General features: G+C 47.9%; 1 protein-coding gene across 1 annotated transcript in view; it reads left to right on the forward strand.

Annotated features, from left to right (window-relative positions):
- The window catches only part of RUFY1 (RUN and FYVE domain containing 1), a 1926102-nt gene that overhangs the window by 1700432 nt on the left and 204166 nt on the right, over window positions 1-21504 (forward strand). The gene's annotated exons all lie outside the window — the stretch shown is intronic.

Genomic DNA, 21504 nt, shown 5'->3' on the forward strand with positions numbered 1-21504 from the left:
TCTCAATAAATTGAACATAAATACAGATATACATAAAAAGATTTCTTTTCAATTTCAACAAATAACTCAAAACCACAAGAAATTGTGTCGTACACAGCATGATAATTCATATACTCAAAATGTAACACAAAGAAAAACACATGTATAAAGAACAACTTCGAGGGGATTGTGTCCTCCGACGTATTCCACATCTAACAGGTAATGACCACAGCTCTGCTGCTTCGGAAAATCTTTCGGCGTAGGCGTCCTGCGTTGATGACGTTGATACGTTGTCCCTCGAGGGCCTCCGTCGAGGGTTGACGTCACCGGATGTTACATACAGGATGCATGGCGCCCATAGCCTCCGTTCTGTTTTTTCCGCAAACGTGTTTGCTCAGAATCTTGGCGTGCTTGATTCTTCTACTTCAAAGGCGATGTCTTCGTCTTCTACCCCGAAGTCGGGCTTTAAAAAATGTCGGGACTGCGGTGTGAAGATGTCCATCACGGACCCACACGACGTCTGCCTCTGGTGTCTCAGCGAAAGCCACGCCACCAACGACTGTGATGACTACCAGTCTGTCATGATTCCTGCCCCTCATATCCCCAGCCCTCCAAGATGTCAGGCTGGAGCCAGGCCACGATCACCTACATGGCCCTCAAGGGCCTCTCCATCCCTCCAAAGACCCACTTGGAGTCAGACTTGGCGCTTGTGGCAGCAGACTCGCTCACTCCCATAGGATAACATTGGGGATTGGACTTGTAGTGCATTGATGGGGACAAGATGGATGCCCCCACATATTTTGGTTCCCAGAACTGCATGTGCGGTCTAGTCTTTTGGGTGTGGTTCAGCCCAGAGACACCTGGGATACCCAGAGACTATTTAAGCCACACCCAGGCTGAGAAACATTCTTTGCGTTTTCTGCACCTGCAGCGTGACACTCATCGTGGGGCCACCGTAGGAGTACCAGAGGTGGAAATCAAGGTACTCGAGGTGCCAAAGCCGCTCAGGCAGTTGCCTCTTTGCCCTCAAGCACTGCCGCAGCCGCGTCCGCTCAGTCATGAGGCCATGTCCCATGGTTTGCCAGTTGGGGCAGACTTGCACAGCATCTTGGAGAATGGTGTGCCATTTCTTCAGATGTGTGAGTTCTGGAGATCATAACCCACGGCTACTGTCTTCCCTTTCGCAAGAGGCCTCACGACAAGCCACCGGGGAAGCTCTCTTTGAAGCATCCGGATCCACTCCTTGTGCAGGAAATCCTACTCCTGCTGGAGAAAGGCGCCATAGAACTGGTGCCTGTAGCGGTGAGGAACAAGAGATGGTATTCCCCTTATTTTTTTATCCCGAAAAATGATGGGGGATTGAGACCCATCATTGACTTAAGATGGCTGAACAAGGTCCTCAGGAAGGACAAGTTCAAGATGGTAACTCTTTCTCAAGTCCTCCAGGCCCTTCAACTTCAGGATTAGTTGGTGTCTCTCGACTTCAAGGATGCTTACTTTCATGTACCGATTCATCCAAAGCACAGGAAGTACCTGAGGTTCGCGGTTGGCGACTTGCATTTTCAGTTTCAGGTCCTGCCGTTCGGATTGACCTCCGCCCGAGGGTCTTCACCAAGCTGATGGTGGTGGTGGTGGCAGCGTATCTCAGGAAAGGGGGATTCACGTCTACCCCTACCTAGACGACTGGTTGATCAGGGCACGTTCTCCCGAGCAAGCCCTAGATCATCTGTCCGTCACCTGCCACTCCCTTCACAGCCTGGGCTTCTCCCTCAATTTAAAGAAGTCCCATTTGACACCCACCCAGCGGCTCCAATACATCGGAGCAGTGCTCGACACTTCCCTGGGATTGTGTTTGCCTCCCCAGGTGAGGGCTCATCACATTCTGCAGATGGTGGACACATTTCAACGTGCCCAGAGTCTCCCGGCGTTCGAGTTCTTGAGGTTGCTCGGTCTCATGGCATCCTGCATTTTCCTGGTGCCAGAGGCCAGACTGCGGATGAGATCTCTGCAGTCGGCCTTCAAGATGCAGTTGTTGCAGTTCTCCAGCAGGATGTCGGATCCCGTTCAGATTCCACCCTCGGTCGCCCAGGATCTTCTGGCAATCTGATGAAGGGAGCTCCTTTTTTGGCAACCTCGGCTGGAGGTGACGATTGTGATGGACGCATCACTCACGGGTTGGGGAGTTCATGCCAACGAGTTGACAGCCATCGGCCGTTGCTCTCCGTCGGAGTCCAGACTCCACATCAATCTGTTAGAGCTAAGGGCCGTTAGGCTAGCTCTGAAGGCTTTTCTGCCGTCTGTGCAGGGGAAGAATGTCCTGATTATGACAGACAATACAGTGGCCATGCACTACCTCAACAAAAAAGGTGGGGGCAGGGTCACTCCCGTTGTGCAGGGAGGCGATGCAGCTCTGGTTCTGGAACATTCAGCAGGAAATTTCGATCTCAGCAGTTCATCTGGCTGGAGACGAAAACGCGGCGGCGGACGCTCTGAGCAGGCAGAGCACGGTCTCTCATGAGTGGGAGCTGGCTCAGGAAGTTCTTTTGGAGATCTTCGGCCTTTGGGGAACCCCACAAGTGGATCTCTTCGCCACCAGTGTCAACCGGAAGTGCAAAAGATTCTGCTCGCGGGAATTTCCTCCAAGAGGAGCTTTAGGGGACACGTTCATAGTGGAGTGGTCCTTCCCACTGCTGTATGCGTTTCCACCAGTCACTGTCATTCCGCAGGAGTTGCAGAGGTTCGGTTCCCGGATGATCCTCATTGCTCCGGCATAGGCCAGGAGAGCGTGGTACCCGGACCTTCTAGACATGTCCATCTGCCCTCCACGCCGTCTTGCCTACCGAGACAATCTGCTCTCACAGGAGGGGGGTCGGGTTCTCCATCCAGAGGTCCAGTCTCTCCGCCTTCATGCTTGGTATCTGACAGGTTGAGGTATAAGGATTGGGACCTCCCTGAAGACGTGATGGAGGTGTTCCTTTCGGCCAGAAGACCCACAACAAAATCCCTGTACCGTTGCCGTTGGAGAAAGTTCTGCGACTGGTGCAGGGTACAGACTGTGGATCCTTTCCAATGTTCCATTCCTTTGGTTTTGTCTTTTTTGCTTTCTTTAGCCCACAAGGTCCTGCAAGTAGGTACCATTAAGGGTTACCTGGCGGCGCTGTCCATATTTAAGCGCTCGTCTGAGGAATGTTCTTATTTTAAGATCCCTTTGATCTCTGTTTCTAAAAGGGCTAACTAATGTTTTTCCAGGTGCCGGGATGGGATTCAAATTTGGTTTTCAAGTTCCTAATGGGAGCTCCGTTTGACCCCTTACATTCTTGTCCGTTGCGACTGTTGTCCTTTAAAACTGTATTTTTAGTTGCGGTTACTTCCGCACGCAGATTGAGTGAGTTGCAGGCACTTTCCGCCAAACCACCCTTTAGGGTGCGGCCTTCTTTTCTTCCGAAGGTTATGTCGGAATTCCATTTGAGCCAGAAGGTAATTCTTCCAGCGTTTTATCCTCCTCCACAACCTGACAAGGAAGAGGAGAGTCTCCATAGGTTGGATCCTAGGAGAGCTTTGAGTTTCTATCTCTCACGGATGTCCCGGGTCAGAGTGGACGATCAGCTTTTTGTTGGTTATGCCGGAAGGCGTTTAGGTCAGGCTGTTTCCAAGCAGACCTTGTCCAGATGGATCATTTTGACGATCTCTGATTGTTAGCGTTTGGCGGGAAAGGACCCTCCAGTAGGCTTACGGGCTCACTGTGTTCCGATTCGCAATATTTGCCAAGCAGCCACATGGGCCTCTGGCCATACTGTTGTGAGACACTATTCATTGGACTCCATTGTCATGATGCCTACCCCCGGGGATCCAGATCAAGTCCAGCAACCCCGGAAGCAGGCATCAAGTTATTCCAAGCAAGCCCAACAACCCCTGCTAGGGGCTATTTTGGTGCAGTCCTGGCATCTATGGCGCCAGGCTCATGAAGAGTCAGTCCTGGCGCCATAGGCGCCAAGCTCATAGATTAAAACTTACCTGATGCAGACATTGCTGCAAACTTACCTGATGCAGACCATGCAAGAGCTCCAAGCCAAAAGAGGCTTGAAAGGGACTACTTTACCTAGGGGCTATTTTTTTTACTCGGGTGGGATCGAGGAGGAATACTTACCTGGGACTACTTTGGAGGCTATTTAAACCACGCCTGAAGAGCAGCACACACTTCGCGTTATTCTGCATCCAGCAGCTTAACGCTCACCGTGCCTGCAAGTCTGCATCCAGTCTTCTGCCACGCCCGCCTCGAATCTGGAGCTCCTAGAAAGAGGGAGAAAGAAGGAGAAAAGGTTAGTACAAGAGCAATACCTTTAATCCTTACCTGAATTCCCGATCCACCGCACCTCCGAGCTGGAAGAAAGAAGTTATTTTAAGCGCGTTGCCTCGCCTGCTGCAGCGCCGCACTGAACTCACCGGCCTTCGCAGCATCTTCACCATCCACCGCATCCTTCTGCATGTTCCCGCCGCACTCCGGCACCTAAGGGGAACACAAGAACAGCAAGGTGAGCCAAGGGAATAAACAGAGGCAATATTAGTTACCCCCCCATAGACTTACCTGATTTTACCGCCAGGGGTACTATTCCTCTTCACGGGTCGGCGCAGCCTCCACCGCATCTTCGCCGCACCCCGGCCCCTAAGGGGAAACAAAAGGACAGCAAGGTGAAACAAAGGGACAAACAAGGGGAATCCTTCTCACCACAATAGACTTACCTAATTTTACCGCCGGAGGCATTATTCCCCAAGACTTTATAATTTCTCTCAGCACCTGAATAAGGGAGAAAGCAACAGGTTACATACTGACATTATTTTATCGAACTGTGTTGGATAATACAAATCCTTCCCTGAATGTTACCGGTTGCCACGAGGAACTCTTCGCTAGGGTCAAGCTGCAAGCTGCAAGGAATCGGACAAGAGTGAAAGTCAGACATTTGAACTCTTACGAACTATATACTTACGGCGTCTCGCCGGAAATCTGAGTCAATATTGTCTGGAACTCGCCAATTCCTTCGAACCAGTGAAGCAACTGGTTATCTACGCGCCCCCGCGCTCAGTACAGGATGGAGAGCTCATCTTTCCAAACCATCAGGTGAGACTATAAGAGGGGACATTAAAGGGGATCAGTGGGGAGGACAGCGGGGGTTGGGGGTTAACACTCAACTCCACGGGTGGTTAATTCCCTTTCTCCATTTGCAGAAGAATACTCCTACGGGCCAAGCAAACGAAGCTAGGTGGGCCAGTCCAGTCTGTCATCTCGGCACTACGCGTCACATTGGTGGAGACCGCAGCTGTCCACTTGAGATCGACGCCCCTGTGGGAGCCAGGTGAGCGTAACATCCATCCATGGGCAGAATTTGGCCTTTAGTAAGGCAGTCCTGTATTCAGCAATTTGATTGGGCATTCTAAAATTCTAAATTTGTAAATTCTTTTCCCACCTCCATACGTTGGTACTGCTTTGGGAGTCTGTCATAGGTGTGGAATACGTCAGAGGACACAATCCCCTAGAACATCCCATCGAAAGAACGTTACCAGATAGGGTAAGTAACTAGTTCTTCTCATCTCAAATAAATACAATGAATTATATCATGCGAGACAAATAATTCACACTACACAGCGAGTTAAAGGCATAGGTGCTGCATACACCATTCTTCACCTAGTACGCCCCCAACAGACAATACTTCCACACATGTCTGAGACCCTACAATACTTTACTTCTCTCAAGTACATAAAAAGTATAAATTGAGAGAAAGGGCCACATATAAAACAGTCATTTGTCTACTAGAGGAATTATTTGTCTCGCATGATATGATTAATTGTATTTTTTTGAGGTGAGAAGTTGTTCTTTATACATGTGTTTTTCTTTGTGTTACATTTTGAGCATATGAATTATCATGCTGTGTACGACACCATTTGTTGTGGTTTTGTTATTTGATGAAATTGAAAAGAAATCTTTTTATGTATATTTGTTTTTATGTTCAATTTATTGAGAAAAATGGTTTCATGATGTTATTATAAAAGTAAAATATGTAATTTTTGCAGAAACGTTCTGTCCCAACTGTCTTGGTCCAATCAAAAGCCCTGTATTGAATTACTTTAAGTTTTTGTAAGACACCACGCTTTCAGTGATTTTCTATTTTTTTCCCCAGGTGTCTGCAGTAGGGGTATTCCCACACATAGTTGAGAAAACATAGGGGGGGACCATTGTCAATCTGGGGCAGAGGTCTCATTAAGTTAAAAGCCAGAAGCAGCCGTGCCCCACCAGAAATATGAAGTGATAGTTGGGGTATCATTCCAAAATAAAGGATGTAAATATTTGAAGGCCCAAAATACAGAATTTCGAGAGACCCAATTTGATTGATATATATATATATATATATATATTAGGTATTTTGGGGCTTGAAATATTTACATCCTTTATTTTGGAATGATACCCCAACTACCACTTCATATTTCTGGTGGGGCAGTGCTGCTTCTGGTATATATATATATATATATATATATATATATATATATATATATATATATATATATATTCAGGTAATAAAAAGGTGGAGGGGTCTCCCCCCACATATATAGGCGGTAAAAAGGGGTAACTAAAAATCGTATTTTAGGATTCACATTTTGTTTCTCTCGCAATAATCACATAGATCCAGAATTGTGAGGGCCCAAACCCTAGACAACCCCCAATGGGCCCGGTACTGCTTATAACTGACCAGCTTCAGGTGATGAAAAAAGTGCCTTCCCTTCATATTGCACCTAGAGGAGGGCAGGGTGCACAATTGAATATTTGACCTTCCCAAAGCATATTTTTAGCAAGCTAGAAGTATTTTGAGCCTCAAGTGTTTCAGGCACACCAATAATACGAACATTGGGCCTCCGAGACCACCCTTTTAGATCTTTGCTTTTTACGAGTAGTGATTTTACCACTGATTTCCAAATTCCATATTTTTGGGTCTTTTGGGTTTCTCTGGTCTTGTACGTTGATTCGCTTCACTCGACCTCTGTAAGCCCGCATCCTTGTTTATCCCGGAAAACTTGAAGTAAATCTACTTTGGTGCAAAGGAAATCCATTTTACTACTAAGCCCATTGATGCCGGCTGTAAGGTCTGTAAATATGGGTTTAATGCAGTGGTCTGCAGTCTTTGGCTCTCTAGATGGTTTGGTGTACCACTTCCATAAAACCCTAGCCAGCATAGTCAATGGTGAGGGGTCATGGGAGATTTAGTCCAAAACATCCGGAGAGCCGCAATTTGCAGATCCCCTGGTATAATGTCTGTTTGCGGAGCCTCCAACGAGGATGAACTACAGTTGAGACTGTAAGTGCGAAGGGGCCACCTTCTCTTGTGGGCTATGTTTAATATATCTTCCAAACTCCATCTTCAATATTGCCTTATTATGTTTCCCCATGGTGGGTAGACTGATTGCACATGGCACTGTCAGACCTCAAGACAGGGACTAAACTCTTACAAAACTTCTCCACAGAGCTGAAGCAGACAACTAATGGAAACAATTTGTATGGCCTGCTTTCGCTGAGAGCCCTAATAATGGTCTGAGATCGATATTGGCAGATACTGTCTACAGCGATACTTAAGGCGTAGGGCTAAAATCAGCAGGAGGTAGAATAGTGCCTTCAGAAGAGGGCCAGAAAAATAACCACAGACACAAGGACTACCACATCTCAGCAGGAGCTTTATGGCTGCGAACACTGCTGGGTATCTGGAGTCAGCTAGTCCAATCTCCCACTTACAAGGCAAGTCAGCCAACACCTACCTCAAACAGTACTTTTGATGGTCACTCTTAGCACAGGAGGGCAGAGGAAATAAGCTGCCAGTACATAATTCAGGCTCCAACAACCATGAGAACCAATCGGGAGGAAACTCACCCACCACCACCGCAATTTGTTAGCTGGCAGCTCCAGTGAGAACTGTCCTCCTGGCACCCCTTCCGCATTCACATTATTTATTACGTTTTCAACTCACATGCGGGTCCAGATCGAGAGATGCTCTGAACTTCTCGGAGCAGGTGTACCCAGCGACTGTGGGGCAAGAAAATGAATCACAGTCACGCGGCAGACCCGAGAATGTGTGTGGCCATGTGTGGCAAATTAAGTGTGGGGCTCCTTATTTTGCATATTAAGTGATATCACAGGAAGTGACATTTCAGGAAGAAAGGGTTACTTACATGTAAACATAGTTCTTCACAATATACTTTGAATATTACCTCAGGCTGGGAAATTCCCGAAATTTAAAATAAACATGTACAGAAGCAAAACATGAGTGCCACAGTGTGAAGCAGCAAGAAGGACTGATAGCAGGCACATACTCCCTAGGGAGGCATGTTCTCAAACTGTAGGCTTTCACTTTAGATGCACTTTTGTTGACAAATCATCACTTTAAAAGATGTTAACTTATTCGTAACATGTTTACCCTTCTTTTAGCTGTTTGGTTTTGGGCAGGGAATATAATTGGAGAATCCTGAAGTTCAAGGTTGGGCTCATGTTATACACCCTCAATGATAAAACCAGGGACAATCCACCATTGGAGTTTACGTTTGGAAACCTCTCCATTATAATCTATGCACCACAACGCTGCCTCAGAAGTGGGATTTAGGAGGCCCCAGACATCCTTTTGAAACGATACCCGCTCAGCCCGCCGGCATCTTTAGCCGGCCCTGAAAACACCCATTAAATTGGGGTAGTGGACAAATAGAACCAACATACTTTACTTGGCATAAAATCAAAGAACATTTTCGGAACGTAAGAATTGACACATTTTTATCTGTGACCTGTTACAGTGATTCAACCCTGCAACCCTTCTGAGCACATAATGCACAGAGTCTTTCTTGCTTATTTAATTTATAACACCTTAACAGTAAAAGGACTACAAACCCATGAGTCATATATTGAACTACCCGCTGTATAACTGTAAATATGTACTTGGCAGCCAATGACAGACCTCTATTAAATGTTTTAATTTGTCACACACTGGTAAGGAGATCCCCCAGGCTCACCACGAGCCCCTGGATGACACATCAGCACTAGTTCATCTTCTCTGGGGAAGAGGTCCTCGTTCCAACTCTGGCAAGTGAGAGATCAGCATGGCTAATCCAAGTCACACCAGCCTCTGTGTGGATAAAGGGGGTCCTGCTTGCACGCTTTATTCAGGTTCCAGCTAGTATAATAAGGATTTATGCCAGCGACTGATGAAGCAAAGTTGACCGAGCCTTAGCAAAAATGTGCCTTCTTGAGGCCCTCCCAAGAGCACCCAGAAACCATTAAACATGCTTAAGTGCATACCCACCCTGACCATGTTTGGGTTACTTTCATGCACATTCTTGATCTCAAAGGAATTGCTCGGATTTGTCCGTCTAAAAACCCTAATAAATGGGTGTTGGAAAACATATGTTGCCCCGGCCTTTGATCCGTTTGTGCTTTAGCAACACAAAACAGGTGATGGCTGAAAGGTTTAGAATTCATCTTAACCTCTGGCACTACTCTGGGCAGCAGTTCGGGCTGGACTGCCTCTTTTAGGGCAGGACCAATCCTGATTTTCATATGGTCTTTCTCCTTTCTGTAATGGCTTGGCAGGCGAAGAACAGGGGTCTGTAGGGTTGCCCAGAGTGATGCCCAAGGTTCAGATTAATTCAAAACCTTCCAGCCATCACCTCCTTTGTTTGCTTTAGTCACCCCAAGTGGGACGCATATGCCTAGACTTGGGTCCCCATACCAGCTGGGCCTAGAGATCCGAATTGCACCTCACTGCTGATGCCCGATGGGCTGAAACATGTTCAGAATAATTCAAAACAAACCTTCCAGCCATCACGTCTTTTGTGTGCTTTGTGGTAGATTCCGAGTCTGGGCGAGTGACCAGATGGCAGACAGGATTCAGTAATATTCCTGGTATGACTCTGACCTAGCTACACTTAAACGTAGGTGTAGGGCAGCTGAGAGGAAATGGAGGACTTCCTGTTCATCCTCTGACAAACTGTCCTGTTGCCTGCTACAAAGGCAATACCGACTCTCTGTCCTCACCAAGAAGAGAGTCCACATTCAAGCTTGTGTCTCTCCGGCATCTAACTCGGCCGAACTCTTTAAAATCTGCAAGGAGCTGGCCAACCCTGCTGCAGTCTCTACCCCTCCTGTTGCCTCCCAGGCTCTTTGCAATGCCCTTGCCTCTCACTTCATTTAAAAAACCAGGACATCCTGTCCACCCTCTCCACCCACACCCCTCCTCTCCCCTCTTCATCTGTGCTTGCTGACCATCCTTTAGCCACCCCCCCACCATCCTTCTCGTCCTTTCCTCTTTTCTCCCCTGACGAGGTCGCTAGAAAAGTCTGATCTATGAAAGCCTCATCAAAACAGGTTCATCCCCTGTTCCTCTAAAACCATCAAGGACCACATTGACACCCTTGCTCAGGCCCTGGCTGATTTTTGCAACCACTCCTTTGCCTCGTGATCCTTCCCCTACCCTCTGAAGCACTCCTTTGTGCATCCTCTTTTCAAGAAACCCACAGCTGATCCTTCCTGTCGAGCTAACTATTGCCCAATTTCCATTACTCCCTTTCTGGGCAAACTCCTGGAAAAGTTGGCCATCTCTCAGCTTAACCTTCATTCCAATTCTGTTGGCTGTCTCCATGACCACCAGTCTGGCTTCAGAGCTGCCAGAAGCACGGAAATTGCTCTCCTGAATATCCGTGAAGATCTGCTCTCCAACATTGACTCTAACATTCCCTCTGTCCTCATCCTCCTCGAACTCTCTTCTGCCTTCGACCCGGTCAACCATACCATCCTGCTCAACTGTCTCAGTGAAAACCTGGGTATCACTGATCAGGCTCTGGCCTGGCTGACCTCTTTCCTCTCAGATCGACCCTCCCAGGTCCAACGTGGATCCTTCCTTTCATCTATCTTCCTCTCTACCTGTGGTGTTCCCCAGGGGTCTAAGTTCTCGCCCTGGCTTTTCAACCAATATCTGGCAACTCTCGGCCACTGCATTGCCACTTTCTGCTCAAATTTCCAGTGCTACGCTGACGACACTCAACTCATTTTCAGGCTGCCCTCTGCCACCTCCTCTCCCTCTCTCATCTTTGATTGCCTAACTGCCATTCAAGATTGGGTTTGCTGCCAATGATCTTTGTCTGAATGCCAGCAAGACGGAGATCCTCCTCATCGGCACACCTTCACCATCCTTTCCCCTCACTCTCTGGCCGGCCTCCCTTGGCCCTCCTCCTGCCCTCACCTGCGGGGCTATGAACCTCGGGGTCATCTTTAACTCCACCCTTTCCTTCTCCGCCCACATCTCTGAGGTCTCTAAAGTCAAATGTCCTACTGCACCTCCTCAGAGGTACTCTGTCTTTCCTCTCCTTCCCCCAGAAGATCATGGTATCCCAAGCTCTGATTCTCTCAAGCTTGGACTATTGTAACAGCCTCTTTCTAAATCTACCTGCCTCTGCTCTCCGCTCTCTGCAACTAATCCAGAACAGGACTGCAAGACTTGTCCTTGGCCTCAAGCCTTGGGATCATATCTCTCCAGCTCTGAAATCTCTCCATTGGCTCCCAGTGGATGCAAGGATTAATTTCAAAACCCTCTGCATTGTCCACAAGGCTTTCTGGGGCCTGGGTCCAAAATACCTTCAGCCATCCCTCCGCAAATACCTCCCCTCTCGAGCCCTTCACTCCTCTACCTCCAACTCCCTCAGGGTCAGTCGTTTTTCAAAGAAATGAGCTGGGGGTAGTTCTCTGTCTTCGGCTGGGGTCTCCCTCTGGAACAGCCTCCCTGCCACTCTAAAACCTGAGGAGAACCATCTCCGATTCCGGAAGCACCTCAATACCTTCCTCTTTTCTTCTGCCTTCGCTCCCCCTCCCCCCTGCTGATCTGTTCTCTCTTGGCACTGTGCACCTGTCCACCCTCTCTCCTCTTGGCCCAGGTACCTGCTCACCCTGCCACCCTCCCGCACTGCCTCCGGGCCACCCCTTGCACTGGGGTCTGTATCTGTACCCGTACAGCCCCCCCTTTTTCTTCCTGCACTTATCAGACCTACCTTGTCTGCTGCCTTAAACCTAGCACTTGCAAATTGGTGGCTGCACTACCACTGTTTGCTGCCTTTATTATTTATTTATTGTTATTTATCTGTTTCTCCTCTGCTTCGCACTTTCCACTTCTCCCCCCTTCCATGCACTTTTCCCCTCCCCCTCTCCCATGCACTTGGCCGTTCTCAATGTCACTGGGCCTACTAAGATCGCTGTTTTGTTCTCCCCTGTTCCCCTCCCTTGCCTTGTCGCGCTCTGAAACATTTGTGTACGAGCGCAATAGAAATAAAATATCAATATCAATAAATCCACTTAAACGTTGCATGTCTGTCACATTGCAGGATTGTTCTACTGCAAGGCCTGACTGACTTTACGCCTAACCCCAATACATATGAGGCTGAGTTTGACAAAAAGGTGGACGAATACCTCACTGGTCTCTCCCAGGCTACAATAGAAAAATAAATCTTGAGAACATGTAATAGGTTAAGCAAGGACTCGCCACCTCCCACCCCTTACCTGATCCCCAAAACCTTAACTTTGTAGTATGATATAGATAGGAGTATACCTGTGTGAGGGATTCCAGCATTTCAGATACTTGAGTCCATAGAGAACCCATTTGTCAAGACTGCAGGGAAAAGCGAAACTCAAGTCCAAAGAGGCCTGACCGGGGCAACACTAGGACCCAAGCTAAGGGGGAATCTGTTCACATTTCTTAACTGGTCCAGGGATGGGATCAGAGGTTGCAATGTAAAAGTCAAAGACCAGGAAAGAGGGAAGGGAGTACAATTAGAAAAAAAAGGAAGAAGGCACATAGGCGAAAAACAAGGAGTACTAGAGACATGACAGCAAATTATAGAGGTGACCCATGAAACAACATCACCTTCCAAGCACGCCAAGACAGTAATGAATATCCAAAATTAGGTCAGGTAATGTATAGAGGTCAAACTTTCAAAAGAACAATCTGGTGAAGCATGGGAAAAAAGCCCTACTCGTGAGATAGTGTTGCTGACAAGTGTGTCGGACACTGAACAATGTGATTTCTTTTTTGCATTGCTAGATGTGCAATGGCAGCTAGAATGTGCCTACAGCAGCACAAGAGCTGTGCCGTGACACAACTGGCATGTAGTGTGCTGGGGAGCTTGGTGTCACAAAGCTACACTGCTCCCCTAAAAACCAGGGAAGGCCCACCAAAAATGGTGATCATCTGCTGGATCGCCTCCCTTGGAGGGCGACATGACAATATTGCATCAGATGAGCCTGATCTGGTGTACTCTACAGTGGGAAAGTGAGGTCTTTATGGATACCTGCTCGGGCTTTTCAACACAAAGGCTGTTTGCCAAAGTGTGGAGGGACCATCTGTTGTGGCCTGATTGCCGAGCAGGACTTGCTCAGCCTGAAGATTGCTGCGCCCTCCCAGGTAGTCGGAACAGTGCAGTATTGTGACCAGAGCCTGGGGGGACACTCACCCCAAAAAGAAAACCCTGTTGCATGTGCAGACTAGCTGCCATGGGACAAGGCTAGGCAAACCTGTGGATGGTGGAGCTCTGAGTGTGGGTCCAGATAGGGGCTTGACTCCTATGTGCTGGGTATCATTGACCATGAACTGCCAGATCTGGTCTGGATAAGTGACAGCCATGCATGGATATCTTCCAGATGCTTGAGTGCTGAACTGACAACTTCTGTAAGGTTCTTCAAGACGCTTTCGACCCAAGACATCGCCTTCATCCCAAGCTAAGAGAGGCATGGTAACCTGACTCACATTGCAGGTGACGGACGAGACTCTAGCTTGCCTAGTGAGTGAGTGCAGAGTTTAATCTGATGGGGCAGATTATCATTATGCAAAATGCCAGCTATCATCCTAGGAATAGACCCATCTTTCAAAGCACAACAAACAATGAGGGATAAATTCACAAAGGTGCCTTGACCTAGAAGGAAAAAGGAGATGCTGGTCACCAGTCACAAGGACGCGACAGTCACACTAAAGGCAGTTCAATAATTCAGAATGGCTCTCACAGACCAAGAATCGTGAAGTTGGGGCTGACGGTATACTTAATTAAGGGGCGGCATGCGAAAAGTCACCAAAAGACATCCTTAAGTGGCGGGAAGAGTTGTTGAGCTAGAAGAGACAGTTTTATTGTTCAAGATGCAGATCAAACAACTGACAGCTGCCACACAGAAACTGGAGAACAGGGCTGAAGATGCTGAAGGGAGGTCCAGGTTGTACAAAAGTACACTAATAAGCTCCCCTTAAAGAGTAGGTCACTGCTGAATTGTTTCTTAAGAAATGATTCCAGAAAACCTTCTAACTGAAAGGCCTCTGCAAACATCTTCTCAATCAAAAGATCAGATAGGGCCCCACTGAGATAGCCTTCTTCGGGTGCTCCATTTCACACATTTGGAAAAACATTTTTTTATTATGATAAAGAGACCGGGATGCTATTATACAAGGTGAAAGGGAAGTGGGCAAGATCAAATACAATGGGACATTGAGCTCAGTCCTCTCTGGCTACATTCTGAGGGTGCAATGGTTAAGGGAATATTTTGAAAATGTCAAAAATCAACAAGGAGAAGACCCCGTAAAATGCATTATTGTGTTCCCAGTGAAAGTGTACATCACCCAAGATGGTGTTAAGTCATATAAAAGGAACTCCTAAGGGAGTTTGGGGGAATTTTCAGTCTGTGGCTGTCCCTATGCACTGGACGGAGCTACCCTTAGGACGTAACAAATGGCTCTATTGCCTCTTTGCTTCACAAGCTCCCAGGCGAGGCCAGGTCACCACATCATAAAGGTGCCTTAATGGGAAATCAAGGTCCTTCCCCCTCCCATGCTGGGATCTAGCGCTCACCCTGCAACACTGTCTCCCAGCGAAACCGTAGTGCCTTAAGGAAGCTACATTCACAACTACATGACCAGAGCAGAATGGCTATATCTGGGAAGACTTCCCCCCTCAAGCCTTCCCAAGTGCTAACAGGAGGGGACGGTAGGGGCCGCCATCAGTTCATGTTGATCAGGCTATGTACACTTAATAACGACTAAGCTCAGTGATAAGCCCAGAAATTCAAGCATTTCCACTTGGTCTAAAGATGGCACACTGAGGTTTTAAACTCCCAGTCCACATTTTAAACAACAATCCAGCAATTACTAAGAATGAGCAGGAAAGAAAGACACAACACCTGGGAATTAAAAGAGGGAGAATGAAACAGGTGTGAGTAAGGCAGGGATGGGGAGCTCACAAAACCCACAACCTGCAGGGAATAAGACAAACTCCCAACCAATCTTCTGTATTATAATTAGTGTAAGTAACTCCCACTCCAGTGGAGAGCGAACCAACATTAGCCTGCTAGAGGCAATACCCCGTGAACATTAACCAGGGGCAGAAAAAAAGGAGAATTGATTGCAAACTTGTTGAAAGTTTTATCAAAGAATCGAGCCAGGAATGAGAGAGACATCTCTGAGCAGCCTTAGGCCTTGCAGGGCTTCACCATGGCAACAACCTTGGCTTAGGGGAATACATACATACATGCTGGTAAATTATTGCCTAAGGCAGGGGAATATAAAATTCCCCAAGGCAAAGGGGGGATAAGAAATACTTGCTTTTAAGTGTGTGTTGGCTCTAATCCGAGTGGCCGTAGAAGGTAAACCCTGGCTCAAGGGCAGCCCTGTGAGAATCACAGAGAATTCATAGGGATCCGGAGAACTGAGCCGAACACAGAACTTGAAGGTCTATATAATCTAAGACATGAGCTGGGTGCTCTATCCCTGGGAAATTAGGGAACATCTACTTGGGCACTAGGCCCTATACAGTAGGTCTGAACATTTGTTACAATCGCTAAACTGGGCACATTGATTTAGTTACTACCCGTCAGTTATAGTTGTCACATAGACCCAGTAAGCATTTATCCCTACACCCAATGCTATAGATAAGGTTTTGATATGGGAGTATTTTATTGCCTATTTTTTAAAGTTGGGATTAAAATGATTTTTAGGGAGTATTTTATAAGCAAGTAAAAATATATATGTTTTTTAAACTCAACTTTATTAACATTTTGGATTCATTTGCATTACATTACAGCAATTTTCTGAAGGTCATCCACGCATGCATTAGTCTTACATTTCTACAACAATCTCCTCTGCCCCCAAGACCTGTCAACTCCACCACCGACCCAGGGGAAACCATAACAAAACAAGCACTGTGACATCTGTCCTACTCAATCACTTGAATACCTCACAGACTCCTTTTAAATTGGTCCTCTTACCCCATCTGCACACCATAGGGGAGGAACGTTCCCCATGCTCCCCCTACTCCTCATCCTCCCCAACCCGACCTGCACCCTCCTTCAACAGTTAAACTTCTGTGGACATGCGTCTGGTCTGAAATCCTCATTCCACTTGAAAGTTTGCCCACCCGCCTGTGTATGGCTGCTGTGATCCTTTCCATCACAATATGCTTTCCCCTATATTTATCCATTCCCTCTATCCCAGGAGGGCCAATATTTTCCAGTGAGTCGTCAGTGCAGCTCTTCCCGCTAACAGCAGGGAATGCGGCAAGTGCAGTAGAGCAGTATATTCCCCCCGCTGTCCTCCAGTCCGAATAAGACCAAGAGTGGTGTCTTTGTTCTAGGGACCCCCTCCACCTCCTTGAACCACCCAAGGACTTCATCCCAATTAACCTGATCCTTAGGACATTCACACCACCACATATGCCAATAATCGGCACGCTGCCCACATTCGTGCCAGCATAGAGGGGTTGCCCCCAGAAACATCCTAGAGAGGGAGACGGGTCATACTGCCACCTGTGAAGTAGTTTGATCGCATGAAGTTTATACTGGCAAGCAATGGAAGTTCTGTAGGCCCTTTGATAAATGTACTGCCATATCGTTTCATCTACTTCGCAGCCCAGGTCTCTTTGCCACTTAAGCCGTTGTTTCTCTGTACTTGCCAGCCTCCACCAAGGGCCCCATACAGGGCTGAGATCAACCCCTTAATTTCCCTTCTGGAGTCGAGAACCTTCTCCAGGGGAGTTAACTCCCTTTGTACCATGTCCTTCCATGTGTCAGCTGTGAGCACACCCTTCCGCTGCATGTAAATAAAAAACAACAATTTTCCTATTCCCAGCTGCCCCTTCAGGTCGACCAATGAGATGAACTGGCCCTCCCTCCATAGCTGACCAACCCTTGTGAAGCCAGCATCAAACCATGTCTGGAACCTATTCAGATTCGGGATCTGCTCTCTCACCCCAGAGCCACTAAGGACTTGCGGGATAGGGCCAAGTTGTGCTCCCCTAATCTCAGTTCCCTTCCACCACAGACTCCAAATAACCCCCACGATGGGATGTTCCCTAATCCTCTTCGGAATCTTATCTGTCGGGCCCCAAATCCATTCTACCACCATCGCCGGTCTGAGATGAACGTTCTCTAATACCATCCATTGACAGTCCCCTTGCACCGTCAGATGTAGAACCAACACCCTGAGTAGCGCCGCCTTATAATACAAATAGTTATCTGGAAAGCCCACCCCTCCTTTTTCTTTTGGGAGAACCATAACATCATATGCCACCCTTGCTTTCTTCCCCTGCCACAAGAACCTCAAAAGGCGGCTCTTAACCTCTCGGAACATGGTAGAAGAGATTTGAATCGGAATCATCTGAAATAAATAGAGGATCAGTGGGAGGAAGTTAATCTTTATTGCATTCAACCGCCCAAACCAGTAGATTGTCAATCTACCCGATTTCTCTAAGTCCTCAAATAGTTTTGCTAAGAGTGGTGGAAAATTTGCATCGTAGAGATCACCTATCTATCCCGTGACATTGATGCCTAGATAGCGCAACTGATCTTCTTCTACCCTCATTCCCAATCCATCCCGACCCTGTCTTTGTTCCGGCCCCAGCAGGTCCAGGGAGAATAGATTTCCCTCTATTCCGAAAGCCAGAGAGCACCCCATATTCTTCCACTATATCCACCACGGCGGGGACCGAGGACCACGGGTTCCTAAGATGTAACAGGATATCATAAGCGTATAAGCCCAATGTATATTCTACCCCCCACCCCCTACAAGTATACCCTCTACCCAGGGATCTTCCTGGAGCTTTCTGGCCAAGGGCTCCATGGAGAGAGCAAAGAGTGATGGTGAAATGGGGCACCCCTGCAGCGTTCCCTGTGTCAATTCAAACCATCGTGAGAACTCCCATTAGCAACCACTCAGGCCTTCAAATCATCGTATACCAACAAAATTTGACGTATAAACCCAGACCCCACTCCGAACTTGACCAAAGTTGCCTTCAGGAAATCAGTTCACTCTCTCGAACACCTTCTCCTTGTCAAAAGATAGGAGCTTGGGGTTATCTGCTCTACCTCTGGCCTCTGCAATCAGGTGCAGGGATTTACATTGTCTCCCCCTTATGAAATCTACCTGGTCGGGATGCACCAGTCTCAGCATATGCACGTCTAGCCTTGAAGCTAAGACCCCAGTGAATATCTTTGCATCCACATTGAGGAGAGAGATTGGGCGGTACGAACCACATGCATTGGGGCCTCTGCCCTCTTTATGTATCACTGTGATAAGAGCCTGCATGAACATCTCCGGGGTCCTCCCAGTTTCAAAGATGTGGTTAAATAATTTGGCCAGGTGTGGGACCAGTACGCCTCCAAATTACAGTATACCTGTCCTCCCCCGGTGCCTTACCCAGGTGCATGTTACGGATTGCGTTCAATATCTCTTCTCCAGTAACGGAAGTATCCATTTCAGTAGTCTCCTCGGGTGTCCGCTTTGGTAAATGTACCTCAGCCATATATGGTCCCACCCCCTCCCCTTCTGAAGGGGACTCTCCTCTATATAAATCTTTGTAGAAGTCCGCAAAACGTCTCACTACCCCCCTTGAAGATGTCTTCAGTGTGCCACCTGATCCCACCACCCCCCTATACATCTGTCACCACGCTGACCGCGCAAGCACGCTGCCAACAGGGCATCCACATGGTCACCCTTTTATTAATTTTTCTGCTTCAAACCTGAAGCTTCTGAATAGTCCTGCCTTCATCCAGTAGCCAAATGTCTCCCTCTTCCCCTTAGCTCCTCTTTCATTTCCCCCACTACTCCCGCTGTTGCCTGTATCCATCCTTCCAAGATCCCAATCTCTTTGCACAGGCTATACTCCACCAGAGTCCTTTCTCTCTTCCTGCGCACCCCCTCCCTAATCAACAGGACCCTCCCGGTCGCCTTAGCTGCACCCCATCCTGTACTCTGGTCCATCTCCCCTTTGTCATTCAGAAGAAAAAACTGTTGTATCTCTCCCTCTAATTCCTCCTCTTGGAACACCTGGTCATTTCACAGGGATTGATTACATTTCCATTTAGAATTTTTAGGGCCCAAGTCCTTCCAGGACAAATCTAGGGATACCATGTCATGGTCGGACCAGGCAGCTGGGTGGATCTCTTAGCTCATCACCCCCTGACCCCCTGGGATACAAAGGTAATTTATGTGAGTATAGGTCCTATGGGGCACGGAGTAGAAAGTGAATTCGCTTTCTTGGGGGTGAAAGAAGCGCCACATATCCTGCAGGCTGTGCAAATCCAGACATTCCTGCACCCCTCCCCTGCCGCCATGGGGGCCCCGTCCCAGTCAGTCACATGGATCTCCTGTCCTATTGTGGATCTGCCCACATGTTGAGGTCCCCTCCACAACCAACCGGCTCGCCCCTTCATTCAGAACTTTCTCCAACTTGGACTTGAGAAAGTGCATCTGCCCTGGTTAGGGGCGTATAGAGTCACAAAGGTCAATTGGACTACCCTCAGGGAGCCCACTAAGAGTAATTCCCTTCCCTTCCCACATGTCCACATCCTTTCGACTTCCAATCTCAACCTCTTATGTACCAGCATGCCAAAAAACCCTTTTCTCGCATCTCCCGAGCCGCTGAACACCTAGTCAAGAAGTCCACATGGAATTTTCCTTTCCTTTCCCCTAGAGAACCTCGACTCCTGGAGGAAGAGAACATCGATCCCCATTCCTCGAAACTCCCTATCCACAAATGACCTTTTAGTTGGTGAATTCAGCCCCTTTACATTTAGTGTGCAAAATCGCAGGCAATCAACACTTTCCCCTCTATTCAGGTCCACCATTCCCTCACTTCAAATCTCACCGCCTGGACAGACTACACCCACCACCACCCATTTGTCCCCCGGGTCGGAAATACTCAAACTTGTCCCTCCCCCACTCCCAACTTCCCTCCACCCCCAGCTGCCCTTTACCCCCCTGTGGCCCCCACTCCACTCCAGTTAGTATCAATGAATGAACATCCGCACCACCGATAGGACCCAGTCATCCTGGTTAACCCACACTGTTTCTCATAATCAAGAGCCCCCTACACCTACTCATATCCCTAACAATCCGTAAACTACCCCAAAATTTCCTTTTAAACCTTCTTCACCCACCCCCCAGAAACACCCCCAAAAGCATTCAATGACAGTCCTCCCGACAGTCTACTCTGGTCTACCATCCCCTAGTTTCAAACCACCCCAGCCCTCTCCATCCCCCAGTTCGTCCCCTCGGGGGGACCCTGGTCGGAACTCCAAACATTTTGCCAGATAACCAACACCCATGTGCACCTAGAGCACTTGAGAAAGGACCTTCAAGCAGATGGTATGTTATTTTATGTTAAAGGTACGTCACCAACGGAATTGGTCCCCAGGCGCTCTGGCGGATCTGTAAATAGGAAGGACGGGTAGAGTTAGTAGGGAGGAGGGGAGAAGGAGAGTGGGAGAAGTGGTGTGCTGTTAGCAGCTTCAGCTCAGTATACATCGAGTGCTGGTCTTTGGTCCTAGTATCGGATCGGGCGAGACCTCGAGTGCTGTAGGTGATGTTTGTGTTGTTGATGCGGTGTGGTAAAGTGCGTGCAGATTGCTGGGAGAGAGATGGTTGTGTGGCTTTGTGTGGGTTAAGTATGCAGAAGATTGAGAGTTGTGTTAGTGGGGTCTGTATCCTGATTCAGGTACTTCTGGTTCCATTAGAGTTGCATACCTGTGGGTTGGGTTATTGCTGGTTCCTCGTAGGCCGACTCAGTTTGGTGGTACTGCGCTGATCCAGCTGTATTGTTTGGATTGATAGGTGCGTCTGAACCTTTTCTTCGGGTGCGGGACTGGGTAGGTAATATGTATTCTCTGGTTATCTAGTGTGACACTGGTCGGTTGATGCTTTGAATGGTTCAGGGTCGGAGTGGTGTTGATATGGCGTCCTAGTGCATTCGTCTTGGTGAGCCTGTGTTTTCAGTCGTTCATTTCCTTCTGTTTCCTTCTGTCATGACTGTCTTTCCGTTGGTTCTTTGGTTTCCGTGGGGTAACATCCTTGGGGCTGTTGTTTAGTTGAAGTTTTTGTGTGATGGGGCATTGTGCTTACCGCTGTGTGTTGGTGGACAGTGTGTAATGATGAAACATTCTGTTTCTCACCCACTGGATTGGGGCTTGTGGTGCAGTGCTTCCTTTCA

Source organism: Ambystoma mexicanum, chromosome 3p (assembly GCF_040938575.1).
Source record: "Ambystoma mexicanum isolate Mex_15411 chromosome 3p, UKY_AmexF1_1, whole genome shotgun sequence".
In the NCBI taxonomy this organism is placed as follows: domain Eukaryota; kingdom Metazoa; phylum Chordata; class Amphibia; order Caudata; family Ambystomatidae; genus Ambystoma; species Ambystoma mexicanum.